Raw genomic sequence first — 19967 nt, 5'->3', positions numbered from 1 at the left:
AGTAATAATATCATATGATAATCAGTTGTGAATGACTTAGCTATTCTCAACAATAACCAAATTCTAAGATAATTCTGACTTATGAAGAAAAATACTATCCACCTCCAAAGAAAGAACTGATAGAATCTTAATGCAGAACAAAGCATATATTTTTTATTTTGTATGTGTGTGTTTTTATAGGGAGTGTTCTGTGTTTTCTTTCATGATATGACTAACATGAAAATATGTTTTACATGACTATATGTGTGACATATCAAATTGCTTGTCTTCTCAAGGAGGGGGATGAAAGGGAAGGGAGAAAATTTGGGACTTAATTTTAAGAAAAACATGTTAAAAATTGTTTTTACATGTAATTGGAAAAAGTAAAACATTAATTTAAAAAAAGGTATGGGTGAGACAAATGTGGGAAATGTTATGAATGTGACAGTCAAGAAGAGAATAGTCATAGTCCTTGCTTCTCACTGATACTTTCAAATACTTTGTCTCCATTGCTCAGCAACTTCTCCTCCTTTGAGTTTCATTCTATATTAATCTATCGATATCCTTGTACTCATCTATCTGTTTCAGGTACCTCTCTTTTCTGAAAGAGTTTAATATTTCTTTCTTTCCTTTTTTTTTTTTCCTGAGGCAATTGGGGTTAATTGGCTTGTCTAGGGTCACACAGCTGTGACGTGTTAAGTGTCTGAGGCCAAATTTGAACTCAGGTTCTCCGGACTTCAGGGCTGGTGCTCTATGCACTGGACTATCTAGCTGCCCTGGAGTTTAATATTTCAAACATACATATCAATGTATATCCAAATGCTCTGATTCCCCAGTTTTTAAATCTTCTAACTTCCCATGACTTCCCATGATCCTAACTTCAGAACCAATGTTCTATCCAATGTACTACCTAACTACCTAATCCCTTATGGATGTAGTTCTGAAGTTCTTCAGGGACTTAGAGAAGGCTAAGAAAACTTCCAAAGTAATAATTCCTTTCTAGGTATGAAATGTGCTTAGAAACAGTTTTGTGGTGCAGTGGGTATAATGCTAGATTTGGAGTCAGGAAGACCTGAGTTCAAATGTGGCCTCAGATATTTACTATTGCGTGACCCTGCACAAGTTCTTAACCTGTTTGCCTCAGTTTCCTTATCTATAAAATGGGAATAATAAAAGAACCTATCATTTGGGGTTGTTGTGAGCATCAAATGAGATAACTGTAAAGTGTCTGGCACATGGTAGACACTATATAAATGTTAACAGTTGTTATTATTACCATCATTATTGTTATAAAGAAATGTGCTATAATATCAGGATGCCTGTCTCTTGTAAAAGAAAAGTTTCCTCAAAAGGGTTATCAACAACATATTAATCATTAAATTCAATGGACTTTTCTCAGATTTCCTCCTTTCTTGACTTTTGTGCAGCATTTGAGATTGTTAACCTCTCATAGTCCTATATGCTCTCACCTCTGTTGTCTTCCTTCACTCTGTTCTCTACTAGTTCTTCTGTTTTCCTTTCACTAGTTTTTCTCAGTTTCCTTTGCTCGATCACTATTCATCCAGTCTGCTAATAGCAGTTACTACAAAGTTCTGCCCTTGCTTCTCTTTACTTTCAACACTTTTATGATCTCATCCACTCCCATGAGTTGAATTATGACCTCTTTGCAGATGATTTCCAAATTTAAATACCCAGCCTAAACTGTCTCTTTAACTATAAGTCCCTATCTCCAACTGTCCATCTCATAAATACCTCAAATAAACACAGACAAAATGGAATTTACCATTTTCTCTGTCAAATTTTTGGTTCCTCCAAATTTCACCTATTTTGTTGATATCATCATTACCCTTGCAATGGACATTGACAATCTCAGAATTTTCCTTTCTTTTTGTATGCAAATAACTATTCAGTCCTATAAATTCTACATATAATTCTACATAAATTTTGTATATAAGATTTCTCATTTATTTCCGTTTCTCCATTCATACAACCACTTATCTACTTCAGATTCTTACCACTTTTCACCTAGACTATCAATTAATCAACGAGCATTTATCAAGTGTTTACTGTGTACCAAAGCACAGTGTTAGGTCCTTGAGATACAAAGTCAAGAAAAGAATGCTACCTGCCCTCAAGGAGATTTCATTTTATCAAGAGAGTTAAAATTACAAATATAAAAAAAATACAAGGCAATTTTGAAGGATAAGTAAATGATATAAAGATTAGGTGGCATGCATATCAATCCCCATGCCTAACATAATATTTTCCAGTGCTTAATAAAAGCTTGTTAAGAAAACAAATGAGTGGGATGATAGCTGAGCCCTTGGTGATTGTTTTAAAGGAGTATTTTTTAAGATATGAGTTAGGTTAGATGTCTTCTACAGTCACATCTTTCAGGTGCTTTATGCTGCTTTCCCTATTTTCTGTTTCTCATCTCCCCTAATTCTTGCTGCATAATTGCCAAAATAATCTTCTTAATTATGGTCCTGATCACATCAGCCTCATGTTCCAAAATCTTTAGTGGCCTCCTTCCATCTCTAAGAATAAAATACAGATTTCTCACTTATCCAGACATGGGATGCTCTCACTATCTTATCTTTAAATTTTTTTCCTAAATTATTTCACACAACTCTCCTCCACTTTTGAATGGTTCCAGTTGTCAGGAAGTTTTTCCTGATATTAAGCATGAATTTGCTTCTTTGTAACCTCTACCCATTACTTTTAAATCTGTTTTCTGGGAGAAATAAACTGAATCTAATTCCTCTTCCACACGAGATAGTCTTTCAAATGCTTAAAGACAGAGGATATATGAAAGTTTATAAAGTAAATACCAAGTAACTCTAGTAAAGAAAGCATTAGGGGCTGGAGAAAGGAACGGGTATACATCATCAGTGAGGCTTGAGATGAGTCTTAAAGGAAGCCAAAGATTCTAAAAGGCAGATTGAAGGAGAAAGTACATTCCCGGTATATGGGGACAGTTGGTTTAAAGGCACATATATAAGAGCAATGTTTGCAAGGCATACTAGGGCTGGAACATAAAGAATATGAAGATGAGTGATGTATCAATACTGGAAATAGAATCAAAGCATCATAGATTTAGATATGAAAGGGATTTCAAAGAATATCTAGTCTATTTCTTTTTTCAGTTGAGGAATTTCAGGGAGATTAAATGACTTAAACTAGGTGACAAAAATTATAAGCAGATAGTAGGAAGGAGACATAAAGAACTTTAAATGCTCCAAAGAGGAGTTTATGGAGATTAAAATGGAATTGCTAGAATTTAATGAATGGTGGAGGGAACAGGAAGAGGGGAAGAAAGGTCAGACCTGTATTCTGGGGAAATCATTTGGCAGTTGTGTAGAAGACAAACTAGAATGGAGACATTTTAGGCAGGAAGACCAATTGAGAGGTTATTGCAATAATCCAGATGAAAGTTAATTAGGGCTGGGATAGAGGGGGCCATCAAAACCAGTTGTAGACAAAATGGAAAAAAACCTAATAATTAATTGGATATATGAGATGAGTGAGAGAGTAAGGAGTTGAATATGACAATGTGGTTTTCTATCTTATCAACGTCCTTCCTAAAATACAGTATCTAGAAGTGGGCATAGGACTGTAAGTAGAATCTAATTATAGCAAACTAAAAAAGCAGGATTCTAGTTCCTATTTATCTTTCTGGTCGCTTTACCTTATGCAGGTCACAGCATCTCTAAGTCTGATTTTCCTCTGTAACAAGATTTCATCTGTCATATATGGATAATAAATACTTGTCATGTATACGGCACAGAATTATTTTGTACATCAAATGAAATATTTTGTGTAAAAATGTATTTAAATACATAAAGTTCCATATATAAAATTTCTATTAATACCTTATCTACTATTATCTATTATCTGTGTTTAGGATATAAGTGAAGGATATGACTTTATTTGAGTTTCTGCAGAAAGTATTTATTAAATTGTCATGAACATATAAAATTAAAATTTGAAACCTTCCACTCTCCCTGACAATAATGGGTCACCTCTTAAGTCTGCATATTTAATTCTTAATTGGGGTCACCTCTCTCTCTGTTCCTCAATATCATCCTATCTTTCTTTTTTTCTTTAATACCCTTCACAAGAAAAAAATGGGGCAATATAATCTATTTTCAAAAACAAAGGATCTTACTCTGAATAGATAGACTTCAAGGGGGTATATGTACTTAGATGGGGAAAAGCTATTTTCACTAACCCACAAACTAAAATTTGGCATTTCCTATTAGGAATTTTTAAAAAATCAATAATCTGAGAAGGGATCCATAGTCTTTACCAGACTGCCAAAGTGGTCTAAGGCTCAAAAAGGTTAAAAAATCCTTGTTCTAAATATATCCACTGGATTTAGCAGAGAAAAGTATGCTAGGGACCTCTATTGCAACCTTCCCTTTGTGCAGATAAGAAGAAAGATAAATTCAGGATTAGCTAAACTACTGATTCAACTTCACAAACCTAGAACCCAATCCTGCATGTCAGAACCTGCTATTATTACACTCCATCCATAGCCCATCCCCTCCCAAGGTGGCCTTGGGATTCCCAACGAATGTTAAGAGCTGGAAGAGATTTCCGAAGTCCTCTATGCAACCCTCTCATTTTACAAAAGAGGAACCGAGGTGCAGAGAGATTAGAAAGCGCGCCCCAAGGCTCGAGACCCAGACGGGCCACTTGCAGACCTCTCTCAGCTTCCTACCGCCCTCTTCTCTGCCCTGAGACCTAATTGATACCCCTAGGCGGCTGCTTCCTTTCCTGGCCACTGTGAGAAATGAGTGACCTACCCGAGCCCCACCACCTGCTGTCAGCTTGGCTCGGGGAGCCCCGCGGCGTCCGCTGACGCTCTAGGTTACCAAGGTAACGTCTACCCCTGCCCTGGAGCGCACTCCCCGCCCCCACCTCCCCAAGTTCGCCACGACCTCCCCCTGCCCAGTGCTGAACCCTAAGAACCGCGAGCCGGGAACTGGTTGACCCGGGTCTCTCCCAGACAATTTACATTCATTTTGTGCCTTTTTTATGAGAATCGTCTGCAGAGGAGCGCGAAAGGGACCGTAGACATCTCTCCTGCCATCTCTTCATTTTACAGAGGTTACTGAGGTCTTCGAAAGTTAAGCAATGTGTCCACGCTCTCAGGTAGTAACAGATGGGAGCGAACTGAAAACTTGATTTCAAATACAGGGAATGTTGGCACCACACTAGAGTAATTAGCTTTCCAATTTCCTTCCTCCCTCCTTCTTTCCCTCCCGCCCTCCTTTCCTTCCTTCCTTCTTTTTTCCTTTTATCCCTTCCTTCCTTCCTTTCTTCCATTTCTTCCTTCCTTCCTTCCATTTTTTCTTTCTTCTCTTTCCCCTTCCAAGCTCCCTTCTTTCTCTTCTTCATTCTCTCCTTCCAAAATTTCTCCCTCCTTCATTCCCTTGTTTCTTTCTTCCTTCCTTCCTTCTTTGTTTTTTCCATCCTTCCTTCTTCCATTTCCTCTTTCCTTCTTTCCCTCCCTCCCTCTCTCCCTTCTTTCTTTTCTTCCTTCCTTCTTCTAAAATCTTCTTTTCTCTCCTTTCCTTCTGTCTCTCCCTTCCTTCCTTCTTTCCATCTTTTTATCCTTCCTTCTTTCCATTCTTCCTTCCCTCTCTTTCTCCCTTCCAACCTCCTTCCTTTCTTTTCTTCCTTCTCGCCTTCCAAAATTTCTCCTTTCCTTCCTTCCTTTCTTCCTTATTCCCTTTCCTTCCATATTTTCCTTCTTTCTTCCTTCCTTTTTCTTTCACTTCCTCTTTCTTTCCTTTTCTCTTTTCTCCTTTCTCTCCTCTTCTCTTCTGCCAAAATCTCTTCTTCTCTTCTCCTTTATTTCCTCTTTCCTTCCATCTCTTTCTTCTTTCCTTCCTTTTCTCATTCATTTCTTCCTTCCTTTCTGTCTTCTTTTTTATTCATCTTCCCTCTTAGTTCTCTTTCCTTTTCCACTCTATTCCTATTTTTTTCCTTTCCAAAGGATCATTTACTTAGAGCCAGCAGGGAACATATAGGTTATTTAATATAACCTTTTAATTTTATAGTTCAGAAAACAGAGGCCCAAAGAACTTGTTACTGGGTTACCTCCTTCCTTTCTCTCTTCCTCCCTCCTTCCTTCTCTTCTTTCCTTCCTTCTGATGAGATCTAGATTTAAAGTTGTCAGGAAACCAAAATGAGATTAGGGTTCCTGGTGGTCAGGGAGTTAAGTGATGAGATCTAGTGGCAGGTTCGGGGTTCAGGGAACCAAATGGAGAGGTTTGGCTCCTTGGGTCTGCAACCCCTTGGGATTCGGCACATGGGTAGGGAGTTTTGGAAACCCTGCTTCTGGTGGCTCAGAGATTCTTTGTAAAGGAATTTATGAACTGGAAAAAGCTAAACTGGTAAAAAGAGGTTATTATTGGCATTGGGAAGTCAGCCTTTGCTATGCATGAATAGAAAGTATGAATTCCTTGGTGGCAAAGTCCCAGTAGGGAAGTAAAGTTTCTAGTAGAGAAATCCTGACAGAGAAGCATAAAGTCTCGTTAGGGAAATAAGTGAGGGATATAGAGAGGGTTGCTGAAAGAGAATATTATTCCAGGGGCAGAGGTTTCCTTGGCATAGCATAGCATGGCATGGCATGGCATGGCACATTAGGACCTCTGCAAGGAGCTCTTTTTATCTACAAGCTGAGTTTCAGCTTAAACTGGAATTTAACAGAAAATCTTCAATTGAATAGGGTTGGAATTCTCCAGCCCAGGACTCAACCAGCCCCAGTTAGATAACAGAATGAAGCTGTTTGTCCTTGGTGGGGGGAGGGGGGAAGGAGGTCTCTACAGGGGTAGGATTCAAGGAGAAAGTCTCCTCAAGAAATTTTAGAGAGTTTGGGGGTCCCTTCACTTCCATCCTTTCAATTTTCCATATAATTGATTTAAATTCTCTCTTGGAACTAGTCAGGAAAATCCCTTTCTTTCTTGAGAGAATTGGATCCCAAATCCTCAAATTTGAGTGCTTCAAGAACAAATTCAGCACTAAAACTCATGCCCTCTGACTCCAAATCCAGCCTTATCTGATCATATCTTTTCATTTTGTACACAAAGAAACAAAAGCCCAAAAAGTTAAATGACTTTGTCTTGCAAATAGAAAGTAGCAGAATAGGTATTCAAATTTAGAGCTCTTTACTGCAACACTTTATTGCCAGCAATTTATTCTATGAAGAACACCACTGAAAATTGCTAGGTAAAATCATTAAGTAAAATAGAAATATTTTATCAAGGCAAAAAATACCTGCAACCAGAAGTTAAAATAAAAGATCATGATAAATCTTTTAATTAAATTTAAAATAACTTTATATTTCTCCAGCAGCTTCCAAGTCATTCTAAAATTGTATTCTATAAATTTTATGCTTGTTTTTTTGCAAGTGCCTGGGCCTCTGCTCAAAAATCTCTTTTCAGCCTATCATTTATCTCTCACACGGTATTTTCTTAAAGTTTTTGCCAATTAGTGGTCAGGCAGCAAAGCCAAATATAAACCATTTGCTAAGTTTCCTCATCTGACCTTGACTTTGTAAGTTTTGCACATTGCCACATCTGATGGTAAGAAGCAGGACTTCTTCAAGGAGGCGTATCTGTACCAGGGGAAGTCAGTGCTGTTACTCCTTGGGCAAAACTTCCAAGCACCTGCCTTATGAAGAGAAGGATCACCATGAGAAATCTTGTGTTTCTCTTGGACAGTTGACCACTGGTGAAATCTGGTTATGTTTTAAAAAATAAGACTTTATTTTTGTATTACTTCTCTCTTATTTTCACTTAAAATATCTACTTCTGTAATCTTTAATTCCCAGTGAGCTATAGGACTTGATTTCAGATCTTTGTAGCCTGTTGCTATCTATAGGTTTAAGCAGATTAGTTTAACTTTGCGAGAAGTCACCCCTTCCCCATCCATGTCTCAATATAGTTCTCCAGATTTAACAGCACTACTTTTTAAAGGGAAATAAACTTGAAATTACAAGAAACCATCCCACACACAGTGAAAGGATCCCATTTTGTGGGACTTTAAGGAGTACACTTTCATTTCCCAGATGCATTCAGACCTCTAGCTTTATGACAAGGCCTTTCCTGGCAAGAAAATCAAATTTAGAGTTGCTAGAGAGGCAATATTCCAATTATCTGGTGATCCCTTTCATTACATTAAAACTTGTATAAGTGGAGCATCTAGGTAGTGCAGTGGATAGAGCACCAGCCCTGAAGTCAGGAGGGCCTGAGTTCAAATCTCGCCTGATACTTAACACGTCCTAACTGCGTGATCCTGGGCAAGTCATTTAACTTCAATTGCTTCAGCAAAAAAAAAATAAAATAAAATAAAAACAGACAACAACAAGAACCAAAAAAAACTTGTACAAGCCTCCAGATATATACTGCTCCCAGTACTGTTTGCCTGCATTTATATAATATTTTAAAGTTTTCAGAATTTTCACATGTTATATTAAGGGCTTGAATACTCCCTGAGAAGAAAAACAAACTTGGAGTTGTTAGGGAGGCGCCCCATCAAACCTATATCTAATAACTTATGATAGTAGTAGAGAGCAAAGTCTAGAATTTTTGCTGTCTCATACTGTGGCCCTCCCTTCTCTTCCTTCCTTTCCTCCTCTGTCTCTCCTTTCCCTCTTCCTCCCTCTATTCTTTCATCCCTCCCTCCTTTTATCTCGTCCTTTCTTTCTGCCTTCCTTCTTCATTCTCTTCCTCCTTCCCTCCCTGTTTTCCTTCTTTCCTTCCTTCCTTCCTTCCTTCCTTCCTTCCTTCCTTCCTTCCTTCCTTCCTTCCTTCCTTCCTTCCTTCTTTCCTTCTTTCTTTCCTTTCTTCCTTCTTTCCCTCTGTTGTGCCACAGTTCTCTTTTATTGTCCTGACTCAGTTTCCCTGAATTGTTCTGCCTCAGTTCCTAATTGTTCTGGTCAATCCTGCAAAACCATCCCTCCTTCCTAATCATGATGATCCAGATAAAGAGAAAAACCTTATATCTTAGACATCATCAGAATGTCTGGTGCCTCTCCCCATTCTGTAATTCCAATTTATCAGAATGCCTCCCTCCACCCTGTCTGAATCGGATTGATCATCCCATGTTCCTGCTCTCAGTGCTCTGACTCAGCCCCTGCCTCTGTGTACCCCTTTAACTGAGCCCTGTGTGTGTGTGTGTGTGTGTGTGTGTGTGTGTGTGTGTGTGATAGAGAACTCACATTGGGGCTGGATTCTCGGAGACGATCTCACTCAGCCCTGATATCAAACCATGGATCCATTTGATCCCTAAATCTCTCCCTTTCAAATAAATTATTAAAAACTCTCTAATTTCTATCTTGCCTCAGTTTCTCTGGCATTAAATTTTGGAGACTTCTCACTGAGATATGAGAAAATAAGAGCAAGATTAGAGATTAGAAACCTTTGGGTCTCTGCCTTGGGCCTTGGGGTGATTGAGGGTCTGGGTTCTTGGCCTGGAGAGGCCGGTCCTCTGGGTTTCTCCAGAGTCTCTGGGAAAGAGAGCAGTTTTCAGCCCCAGTCCGATGGGGGACACTCCATTTCGGCCACTGGAGAGTAAGTCTGGATGTCTTAGGACACAATCTGGTCTGTTTACCTGTCTGGGCTAGCATCTGGGTTCTCAGAATAACAGGATGCTGACGGGCATCAAATTCTGAGAAGAGTATCAACAGGATGCTGGATGATCCCCTCTAGTTTGGTGTCTTCTAAGACCCATCTGGTCTGATCTGACTCTGAGCACCTTTTTGGGCACTCTCTGGTTACATGTGTTAAATGTTTTGTTTAATGTTGTAGCTGCAGTCTGTCTATGTTCTGTGTGATTTGTCTGCTAAAGACAAGAGCTCTGCTAAATATTTAAGAACAATGATTAAGAATTGGTTATTTCAATGTTGCAAGTGTACTTGGTATAGAATTTGCTTGTGATTTTAAACCTTTTAACTTGTTGCACTAGTTTGTAAGTATTTTAAAACTGGCACTCGGGTTTTCCTTGAAGCAGTTTAAAATTCAGGGTTGGCTTGGGCTGGGCTGAGCTGATAAGGCCTCTGGAGGACAAAGGAGTTTATGCTAAGGGCTTTGAAACTTGGGGAAAGGTTTTGGAGAACTAGTGAAAAAAACAAACGGTATTCTTTTGGGCAGTTTTAAAATTGTGGGAAATAATTTGACTGTTGCCTATGCTGGCTAGATTTGGTTACCTTTGAGTATAAGATCTTAAGAACAATGGCTTGTTAAAGAGAAGTTCTGTTAACTTGCCTGAAAGGGTCATGTGTCTCTAATTAGGTAAAGTATGTTATCTTCTGAAACACTTTGGGTTATTTGTTAACATTGTAAGTTATGCTTTAAATCCAGCTCTGCTGGACATGTGGGTTTTATGGAGTCATTTAGTTATCCATTGTATTGTGAATTTTAATAGTTTTGAAGGCAATTTAGCAGAGCTTAGAAGGAAAATTTGCATGTGGAAAAAGGTTGGGTGGGGTAGGGAGAAACAGGATCTTTTGTCTTCAAAGGTGAAGATTAAACTCAACCTCTCCCCCCCCCCCCCCAACTGCTCTCTGCTACTTTAGCAATGGTAAGCATCTAGTTAGAAAGATTGGAAAAGACAGAGGAAAGTTTTAAATGGAAGGATTTCTGTGTGGGGGAAAATTGAGTGAGGAACATGAGGGAATCTTTTGTCCAGGGGTGCAGTTTAGCTGCCTTCCTTCCCCCCCTGCCTCTTTGGAGGTGGAGTGGGGGGAAGGGTGGTTATGTGGATTCTCTCACTAAGGATTCCCCCCCTCACTAAGTTCCAGCCATTTTTTAATCAACTTGTAGCCACTTGGAGGAGCAAACTGTGATTTAAGTTAATTGACTGAATATTTGTTTCTTTTGATACATAATGGTTTCCTTGGTTAAGGGATGTGGTCATAAATGTGATCTATAATTTGGTAGGGTTATTTCTAAAAGCTTAATATTTTTAAGAACCTCTTGGATTCTTTTATGTGGTATTAGGATATTCTGTATAATATATTCTATCTAAGTTTTAAATGAGTGTATTGGGTCATCCTGAGGTTATTTAAAGGACCTCTGCCTCTTTTTTTCTTTGTTTCTTTTTGAAAATGTTTCTGTTATGGACAATATGCAATTTGGGATATTTGTCTATATATTGAGTATTTTAAAGCAAAGTGATTTGTATGTATAATGTTCACTTATGAAATGTCTACTTAGATATGAAAGATGTGAACTTACTAGGACAGATTTCTTACTGTTATAAGGTTCATGGTAAATACCTATTTAGGATTTATCTGAAACTTTGCTTAATGAGATTTGTTATTGGAAGTAAAATTTCTTGGGCTTATAGTTAATGCTATTTGGGAGTTTTAAGCTCCACCCTCTTGACAGTTCGTGGGACAATTAACTGGAGTAAAAATGAATTAAAGCTATTTTATCCTGTATGTGCTGAAGGTTGAATTTTAACTGCTTATGTTATGTTATAGTTATGTCCCTGAATTTTTTCCTCCTGTGACTGATTTCTATGATCAAAACAATGGTCAATAGAAACTGTTAATGCAATTCAATTATATCATACCTTGCTGTTTCCAATCTGGTTATATGTAATCATTATATCCAAAATTCTTGGGCAAATAAGTATTTGGTTTGGTCATCTATCTGTTACTGGATATTGTGTCTATGCTATTCAAGTGTTTCTTTAAAGGTTTCTGACTAATGAGAGGACAATCAGCAGTGATCTGTGAAACCTAACTGCTGTTTTTTTTTTTTATGCGGACTATAGCCGACAGCTTTCTGCCTGTGAGATAAGCATCTCTTCACATAGGAAGCTGATGGCCTATCTATTTTGGCCTTGCCACATCTTGTAGCAGTCTTTGTGGACCAGTCTTTCTGTCTCAGACTGTTCTAACCTTTATTTGTTAGATTTGTGTTTTTTTGTTCTAGATATTGGTCAAATTACAGCTATTGACTTGCTTCTGGGACCTAGATCAGCTTTGATTGTTAGCTCGCCACACCACACTCATCCCCCTCCCTGGACTGAGTATCTCCGGAAGCAGTTTTTGAATGAGACCATGGACCCTGCTCCTAGTGTACTTTGGACTGATATGGGGAGTTGGGGAATGGTTGATGAATGACTGACTGGGTCATCTATTGTTGTGTGTTTAAGATTTGGGATGGAAATTGTTAAAATTGTGTAACTATTGTTATTATGCTTGAGGGATTTTTAGGAAACCCTACTGTATTAGTCCATCATGTATAGAAATTTTGATTCACTCTTGGGATTTATATATGTGGTATGGTTATTTGATAATTCCTTTTCCTGAGAATTGGGGAAACTGGTGCATTTTTCTCAAAATATCTGAAAGAATGGGAACACTAACTCACATTCACTTTGCCTTAGGCACTTCTGCTCCACCCTTAGTTTAGATTGAATTGGAAATCTTTAAAAAAAAATTTAAAAATTTTTGCTCCTTGCTTAAATTTACTGGACTATGATTTGCTGATTATACTTTAACTTTGAAACCCCTTATTCTGCTGGAATTGCCCTGGCAGACTCAGTTTTGGGGAATTATTTTTTTAGAAACAAGCAGAAATCAGACACCTGTCTTGGGACTGGCAGTCTCTCTGATCTATTTCTCCACTCCTGTAACCCTAGTTCTTTAGTATTTCAGCATTCTCAAATGACCTTGCAGTTTGATATCAGGCCTCTAAAAGTTTCGGGCTTGCTGCCTTGGTCTAACTGTGCATAATTTGCTCAGAAATCTGATCCTTTCTCCACCCTTTCTGTTCCTCTGGGCAGGGACAGGTGGAGCTACTCCAAGCCTCACCCTTCTCCCCTGGAGGGAGTTACCCCTCTGAATGGGCAGCATGACTGTCGTGAGCCCTGCTGCTCTATAAAAAGAGACTGAGTTAAGGGCACAAATGACTGCAGACCACAACTCACAGTGAACTGTCCATCTCAAATTGGATTCTCTGGCTGAGATAGTGCCCCAACTGCAGAGGACCTGACATGCTAGCAACAGGGAGCTTTTGTATCACTGATTATCTCTGGGTTTATCAGGGAGAGACTTGTCCTTGCTATAAGTCCTTGCATTTTTCTAGTTTTATTTTGGTTTATTTGTTTCACATAGGGTTGGTCACAATTATGGTGCTAAGACCTTCTAGAGGAAGATAATTCAATGATTTGGATATTCAGAAGAGACAGAGTATGGAATGTTGTGCCACAGTTCTCTTTTATTGTCCTGACTCAGTTTCCCTAATTGTCCTGACTCGGTTTCCCTAAATTGTCCTGCCTCAGTTTCCCTGAATTGTCCTGCCTCAGTTTCCCTGAATTGTTCTGCCTCAGTTCCTAATTGTTCTGGTCAATCCTGCAAAACCACCCCTCCCTGCTAATCATGATGATCCATTCATCCATAAGGAGAAAGACCTTCTATCTTAGATATCATTAGAATGTGTGGTACCTCTCTCCATTCTGTAATCCCAATTTGTCAGAATGCCTCCTCCCGGCAGAACCAGACTGATAGTCCTGTGTTCCTGCTCTTAGGGCTCTGACTCTACCCCTGCCTTACTTGGTCTACCCCTGTAGCTGAGCCACGTGTGTGTGTGTATGTGTATTGGATTCTTGGAGACAATAGTCTTATTCAGCCTTGAGACCAAACCATGGATCCATTTGGTCCCAGTAAATCTCTCCCTTTCAAATAAAATATTAAAAACTCTCTAATCTCTATCTTGCCTCAGTTTCTCTGGCATTACATTTCCCTCCTTTCCTTCCTTCTTTTTTCCTTTCTTCCCTTCCTCCCTCCCTTTCTTTCTTCTTTTCTTCCTTCCTTCTTTTGTTCCTTCTTGTCTTTCTTTCTTCTATCCTTTCTTCTTTCCATATAATTGATTTGAATTCTCCCCTGGGACTAGTCAGGAAAATCCCTTTATTTCTCTAGAAAATTGGATTCCAAATACTCAAATTTGGAGTGGTTAAAGAACAAATTCAGAACTTTCCTTTTCTTAAGCAGGTGTAGGCTCTGAATCTTATAGGAATTCCACATTGTCTAAAAAATACTCCCTTCTCTATTTAGGAGGCTGAGATTTAGAGAATCTCAACACTTGGTCATGTGTTTTCTGGGACCATGTGGTAACAATATAATGGCAATATATATATTATATATACACTGTACACTGACTACCAGCAAATGTTTAAGTGTCTGAGATCAAATTTGAACTCAGGTCCTCCTGACTTCAAGGATGGTTCTCTATCCAGTGCACCACCTAGCTGCCCCCTCTGTACATACTTGCTCTGTTTTTTAATCTTTTCTTTCCTTAGTGCATTTCTTAATGCATCACATCTGGTACTGTGATATTAGAGTCTTAATGGTTCCTACCATCTTTGATGTTAAAAAGAGTTTATTATAAAATCTTTTTAGATTTTTTTTGTATTTTTCATCCATTTATTATCCTAAATATACTTCAAATGATTTCACTTAGTCTTGCACCACACTTTTTAAAATGGGTTTTTCCCTTAATTATTTCTCTTTGCTTAATGAGAATCTTCTCATTATCTTCCACTATCCTTCTTTGTAAGATTTTGCAATTTAGTTTATGTTCTAAACTGGAAGCCCTTAGCTGCCATACCTATCTAGTTTGCAAGGAGATTGATTAAACATTTGCTGGTAGTCAGTTTCTAATGTTTTAACCTCTTTGTCATGGCAGTTGATTTATATTATTTGCTCTTCTTTAAGAAGAAGGGGAATAATAATTAGTAAACATCTGTTACAGGCCAGGATCTGGGTTAATCATGTTATACATATTATCTCACTTGATCCTCATAACAACTTTGGGAAGCAGGTACTATTATTATTATTATTCCCATTTTACAGTTGAAGAAACTCAACAGATAGCAGGCAGAGGTTATTTGACTTGCGTGGGTTACAGCTAGTAAGTTGTTGAAATTGGATTTGAACTCAGGACATCCCAACTCCAGCTCTAGTGTTTCATCCATTTCAACACCTAGCTGAACTTTTGTGAGTGCCAAGGAGAGGGGAGGCATGAATGACTTGTAATCTGCATCACTGGAGGGAGCTCCAGAATCAATGAGATCACAGGTCTATTGGAGCATTTGAGTATTGATCTCTATCCTAAGAGTTCCTCTACCTAGTTGTACACAGACAGCTGATTCAAGAATGATTTCATCATCTTTAATGTTATTTTTTCTCTTTTTTAATATAAATTTATTTTAATACATATTGCTTTATGAATCATGTTGGGAGAGAAAAATCAGAATGAAAGGGAAAAAAGGTGGGAGAGAAGAAAAAAAGTGAATATAGATAGCATTTTTTTGGTAATATTCTCTCTAAAATGTAATATTTTCTGTTGAGGTTTCCTTGGGGTCAATGGAGGTAGACTTTATTTCAGTTCAGTAATCACCCCAAATGCGACCAGGGATTAAAGTCCAAATCCTTTATTATCTCTTTCACAGTCTTGTCTCCTTCACTGGGGCCTCTGCTACTTTTTCTGGAGACCTGTTTCTCTCCTTGGTTCCAAGAGCTTTTGCTCTCACCTGCCTTCTCTGACTTCTGAATCTTCCCCAACTGAAGCCTGGCTGAGGCTCTGAGAGCTTCTAGTGTACTTGTCCTTCTGGTCCTGAGAGCTTCTTGCTTATATGCTGCACACTGAGTATACACCAATCATTATATCACTAGGAAACCATTATTTGTTGCAGGATTAAATCAATGCTAAATTAGATTTAACCATTGTCTCCTCAATTCCACTTAGTACCTTTGTTTCAAGTTCTGGCCTATCACATCTCCTTGTAGGATTAAATCAATCATACAGAACCATGCTAAATTAGATAATTATTAGCTCTATCAATTCCACTGACTTAGTACCTTGTAAGAATCCTTTGTTTCAAGTTCAGAGTTCTGGCCCATAAGAATTTTTGATTTACATTCAATCTCCATAGTTGTTCTAGGTGCAGATGGCATTTTCTGTCCTCAATATGTTGGGATTGCTTTGGATCACTGAACTACTGAGAAAAACCAAATCTTTCATAGTTGATCATCATACATTCTTGCTGTTGTTATATGCAATGTATTTATTCCTGGTTCTGATTGTTTCTCTCAACATCAGTTCATATAAATCTTTTCAGGACCTTCTAAAATCAGCTTGTTCATCATTTTATAGAACAATAATATTCCATTACCTTCATATACTATACCTTATTCAGCTATTCTCCGATTGATGGGCATCTACTCATTTTCCAAATCTTTATGTTACCACAAAAAGAGCTAATCCAAACATTTTGCACTTGTGCATTCTTTTACTTTATTTATGATTTCCTTAGCATATAGACCCGGTATTGTCATTGTTGAGTCAAAAGGTATACACAGTTTTATAGCTCTTTGGGCATAATTCCAAATTGCTCTCCAGAATGGTTGGATCATCTCACAACTCTACCAACAATGCATTAGTGTCCCAGGTTTTCCACATCCTTTCCAACATTTCTCATTATTTTTTATTGTCATCTTAGCCAATCTGAGAGGTGTGAGGTGATATCTCAGAGCTGTTTTAATTTGCATTTCTTTAATCAATAGTGATTTAGAGCTTTAATGTATTTCCTATCAAATTATGATCATTCTCATGTTTTATGCAGTAGCCAACATGATTCATTATTTTGTTTTGTGGATTGCCATGTTTAAAGAATGAATCATTAGGTGACTAGTCTACTGATAACTAACCTTTCTCTACTTTGCTAGGCTGGTCCTCTGATGACAGACATTGAGACTGTACCCAAAGTCTTTATGTACTTTGTTACCATATCTTTAAGGAATTAAGTCACCACCACACTAGGATTAAGCACCAGTTTACACATATAGGTAGTTATAGAGTATGAGACTCCCTGAGCCAGTGTGCTGTACCAACTTGGAATCTATGTAGTTGTAGAACAGAACACATCTGACTGAGAAGGTAGAAAATATGTTATCTTCTTGTACTTATTTTTAAAAAATATACATACATATATTAAAATCATATAAGATTCCTGCATTGTCCAAGACTATACTGGATCCTCTCCTCTTCGCTCTACAATCCTTTGTGATTTCCAGTCCTATCGATTCGATGATTATCTTTGACAGATGGACTCTCATGTGTCTTAACCCTAGTCTCTTTCCTAAGCTTCAGGTCTACTTTATTAGCTGACTGTTGGACCTTTCATACTGGTCAAGTCTATCTCAAATTTGACATACCCAAAAGAGAATCAGATCAGCTTCATCTTCAATTTTCCATGTTTTGTTGAGGTCACTGCCATCTATCCAGTTACTCAGATTTGGAAACTCAGAGTCATTTTTGTGTGTGAGGCAATCAGGGTTAAATCACACAGCTAGTAAGTACCAAGTGTCTGAGGCCAGATTTGAACTCAAGTTCCCCTGATTTCACGGCTAGTGTTCTATGCTTCCTATCTGTGCCTCCTCGAGTCATTCTTGACGTTTCTTGTCCTTCAAGACATATGCAATAAGTCACCAAGATTTGTAGAAACTGCCTCCACACTATATGTCATGTCCATCCCCCTCATCCTCATTCATACTTCTACCACCCTGGTCAAGGTTTTCATTAACTCTTACCTGAACCATGAAACATTGTCCAATTGTTCTCCTTTCTTACACTTTCCCCAATCTAATCCATGCTCCACACAACTTTCCAAATTGTCTTCTTAAGACAAAGGTCTAAACAAGTCAATCCTTTGCTCAGAAATCTTCCTTAGAAGTACCATGGAAGACCCTTTCCCCCAAGATGTTGCTGAAAGTAAAGAAGGAAACCATTGTCTTCTCAAATTAGAAGCCAAGCCTAAGCCCCTGAAGCCGATAAAACACTGTTGAAGGGTGTCCATAGCCACAAAAAGAAGATCTGAACATCCCCCCACCTTCCAGGGACCCAAGACAGTAAGACTTCTAAGGCTTCAAATACCCTTGGAAAAGTGCCCCCTCAGAGAAACAAGCTTGATAACTATGCCATGTTTAAGTTTCCCTTGACCACTGAGATTGCTATGAGGAAGACTGAGGTCAACAGCATCATCATGTTCATTTTGTATGACAATGCATGAGCTCAACAGTCATGCTGTATGACATCATTATAGCCAAGGTCAATACACTAATCTGGCCTGATGGAGAAAAGAAGGCTTATGTCTGCTTTGCTCCAGACTGTGTTGCTCTGTTGTTCCAACAAAATTGGAATCATCTAAACTGTGTCCAACTCTCCCACTTAATCTACAATGAAAAGTTTTCCAGTATTAAAGAAAAGCAATCTTAGTTCCCTGTTGTCCCTCTGATAAGATCATCCTGGCATTCAATACTGTGTTCATTATCTTTTTATTCTTGTTAATGCCTCAAACAAACAGCACTTGTGCAATTAACTTAACACTGAATGAATAACAATTTTCAAATGTACTATCTTTGGCTCTACTCATTACAATATCACAAACAGTGAAACATATTTTAAAGGATGAGAAAACAATATTATGCTGACCTTTCCCACTATTCCTATGGCATGATGAAATATTTTTTTTCCTTGAGAAAATAAGAAATGTTTTACTTAGTGAAGAAGATTAAGTTAAGAAAATTACAGTCATTTAATGAAGATGTTTTTATTTGCTTTGTTAATATGATAGGACAAACTGCAAACTGAAGGAGTTTCATTAGAAACCAGAAGCTGGTAAAATTAGAAAGCTCTAGTGCAGCTGAATAGAGAAGCAAGGCTTATTTTTCTATGAAACAATTTAAGAACAGAAAAGTAGAAAGATAAAGACATTAAAGACCAAGGCCATTACATTAATTGTGCCTGGATGTAGACCTAGGTAATATTTAAATTATTGTGTTAATGTGATAAAAGTGCCTTATTCAGAAAGGAGTAAGGCATTTAAATGAGAATGCTGTTAGCCTTTACCCCCAAACATTTAAGTCTATATAATTCCATATACCATCCTTGGTGCCTGTTATGAGGTGACAGGTCTTAGGCAATGCTTTTTTTTAAAGCTGATAACTAGTATTGACAATCTATTAATACCTGTATGCGATCCTTTAAAAAAAATCCTGTATTTTTACAATAGTATTAGTCTTGACCTTGAGTTTGAAGTGAGCAGGGATTATGTATTACAATAACTCCCCAAACACATTTTCCTTCACTTGATCTCATTGCTTTACCATACCTTAGGATGTTCTGGAAGCAGTTCAAAAAGAGGTAGTCTTGATTGTTAAATTTTTAATGTGAGCATTTATACTTTAGATTTCAGCAAATTCTACAAAATCAAGACTTGATTTATTGTTTTGTTGATTGTCTAGATTTTGAAAATGATAGATGTTAATAATGATTATTGTTAAAAAATGTATCTTATATGTCCATTAAAAAAATTTGGGAGACCTAGGTGTTAAACATTTACCAAAATACTACTGCATCTATCCCTTTCTCCCTAAAACAGATCTTTCCTGGATTATCATTGTAGTCTCCTAATTGTCTCTGTGTATCTCATGTCCCTCCACTTTCTAATCCTTTCTTCCCCAGCTGCCAAAATAATTTTCCTAGAACACCAACCTGACAATGTCACACACTCAGTAAATTCCAGCAATTCCCTATTACATCTAGGATCAAATATAAAGTCTTGTGTTTGGATCCCTTTTACTTTTTCTGAATTATTGAATTATTTTCTACTATATTGCAGTTCAGAAAAACTGACTTTTTTGCTGTTCATCTATCTTCTGCTCCCAGATTTTGCCCTGGATGCTCCTGTACCTGACATCTACTGTCTTCTCCTTTCCATTTCTTAAAACTCTAATTTTAAATTCAAAATTCAGCTTAAATGCTGTTTTCTACATGTCTTTTTTTGCTATCCTCCAGCTGCTTGTGCCTTCCACTCAAATTTACTTTGTATCTGTGTTGTATATTCCCAATTATGTGTGTTTTTTCTCTTTGGTGAACTAGAAACTTTTTGAAATATTATTA

At 37.8% G+C, this 19967-nt stretch overlaps 1 protein-coding gene across 5 annotated transcripts in view; it reads right to left on the bottom strand.

Annotated features, from left to right (window-relative positions):
- Nucleotides 1-18011, bottom strand: part of CCDC83 (coiled-coil domain containing 83) — an 82383-nt gene extending 64372 nt beyond the window's left edge. The window contains exons 1-2 of one of the 5 annotated variants that reach the window (XM_051987263.1): nucleotides 17940-18011; nucleotides 17597-17771 (exon numbers count right to left, since the gene is read on the bottom strand). The gene's annotated coding sequence lies outside the window, so the exon portion shown is untranslated. Of the gene's footprint in view, nucleotides 1-1448; nucleotides 1557-4787; nucleotides 4846-7536; nucleotides 7666-17596 lie in introns of those variants that run through there. The other 4 variants (XM_051987262.1, XM_051987265.1, XM_051987266.1 and 1 more) reach the window with 4 other exon arrangements.
- Nucleotides 18012-19967: the final 1956 nt, after the last annotated feature.

This window comes from Antechinus flavipes, chromosome 3, assembly GCF_016432865.1.
Source record: "Antechinus flavipes isolate AdamAnt ecotype Samford, QLD, Australia chromosome 3, AdamAnt_v2, whole genome shotgun sequence".
NCBI classification, from domain to species: Eukaryota; Metazoa; Chordata; class Mammalia; order Dasyuromorphia; family Dasyuridae; genus Antechinus; species Antechinus flavipes.
Note: the sequence above shows the minus strand (reverse complement) of the source record. Positions and strands in the feature narration are given on the sequence as shown.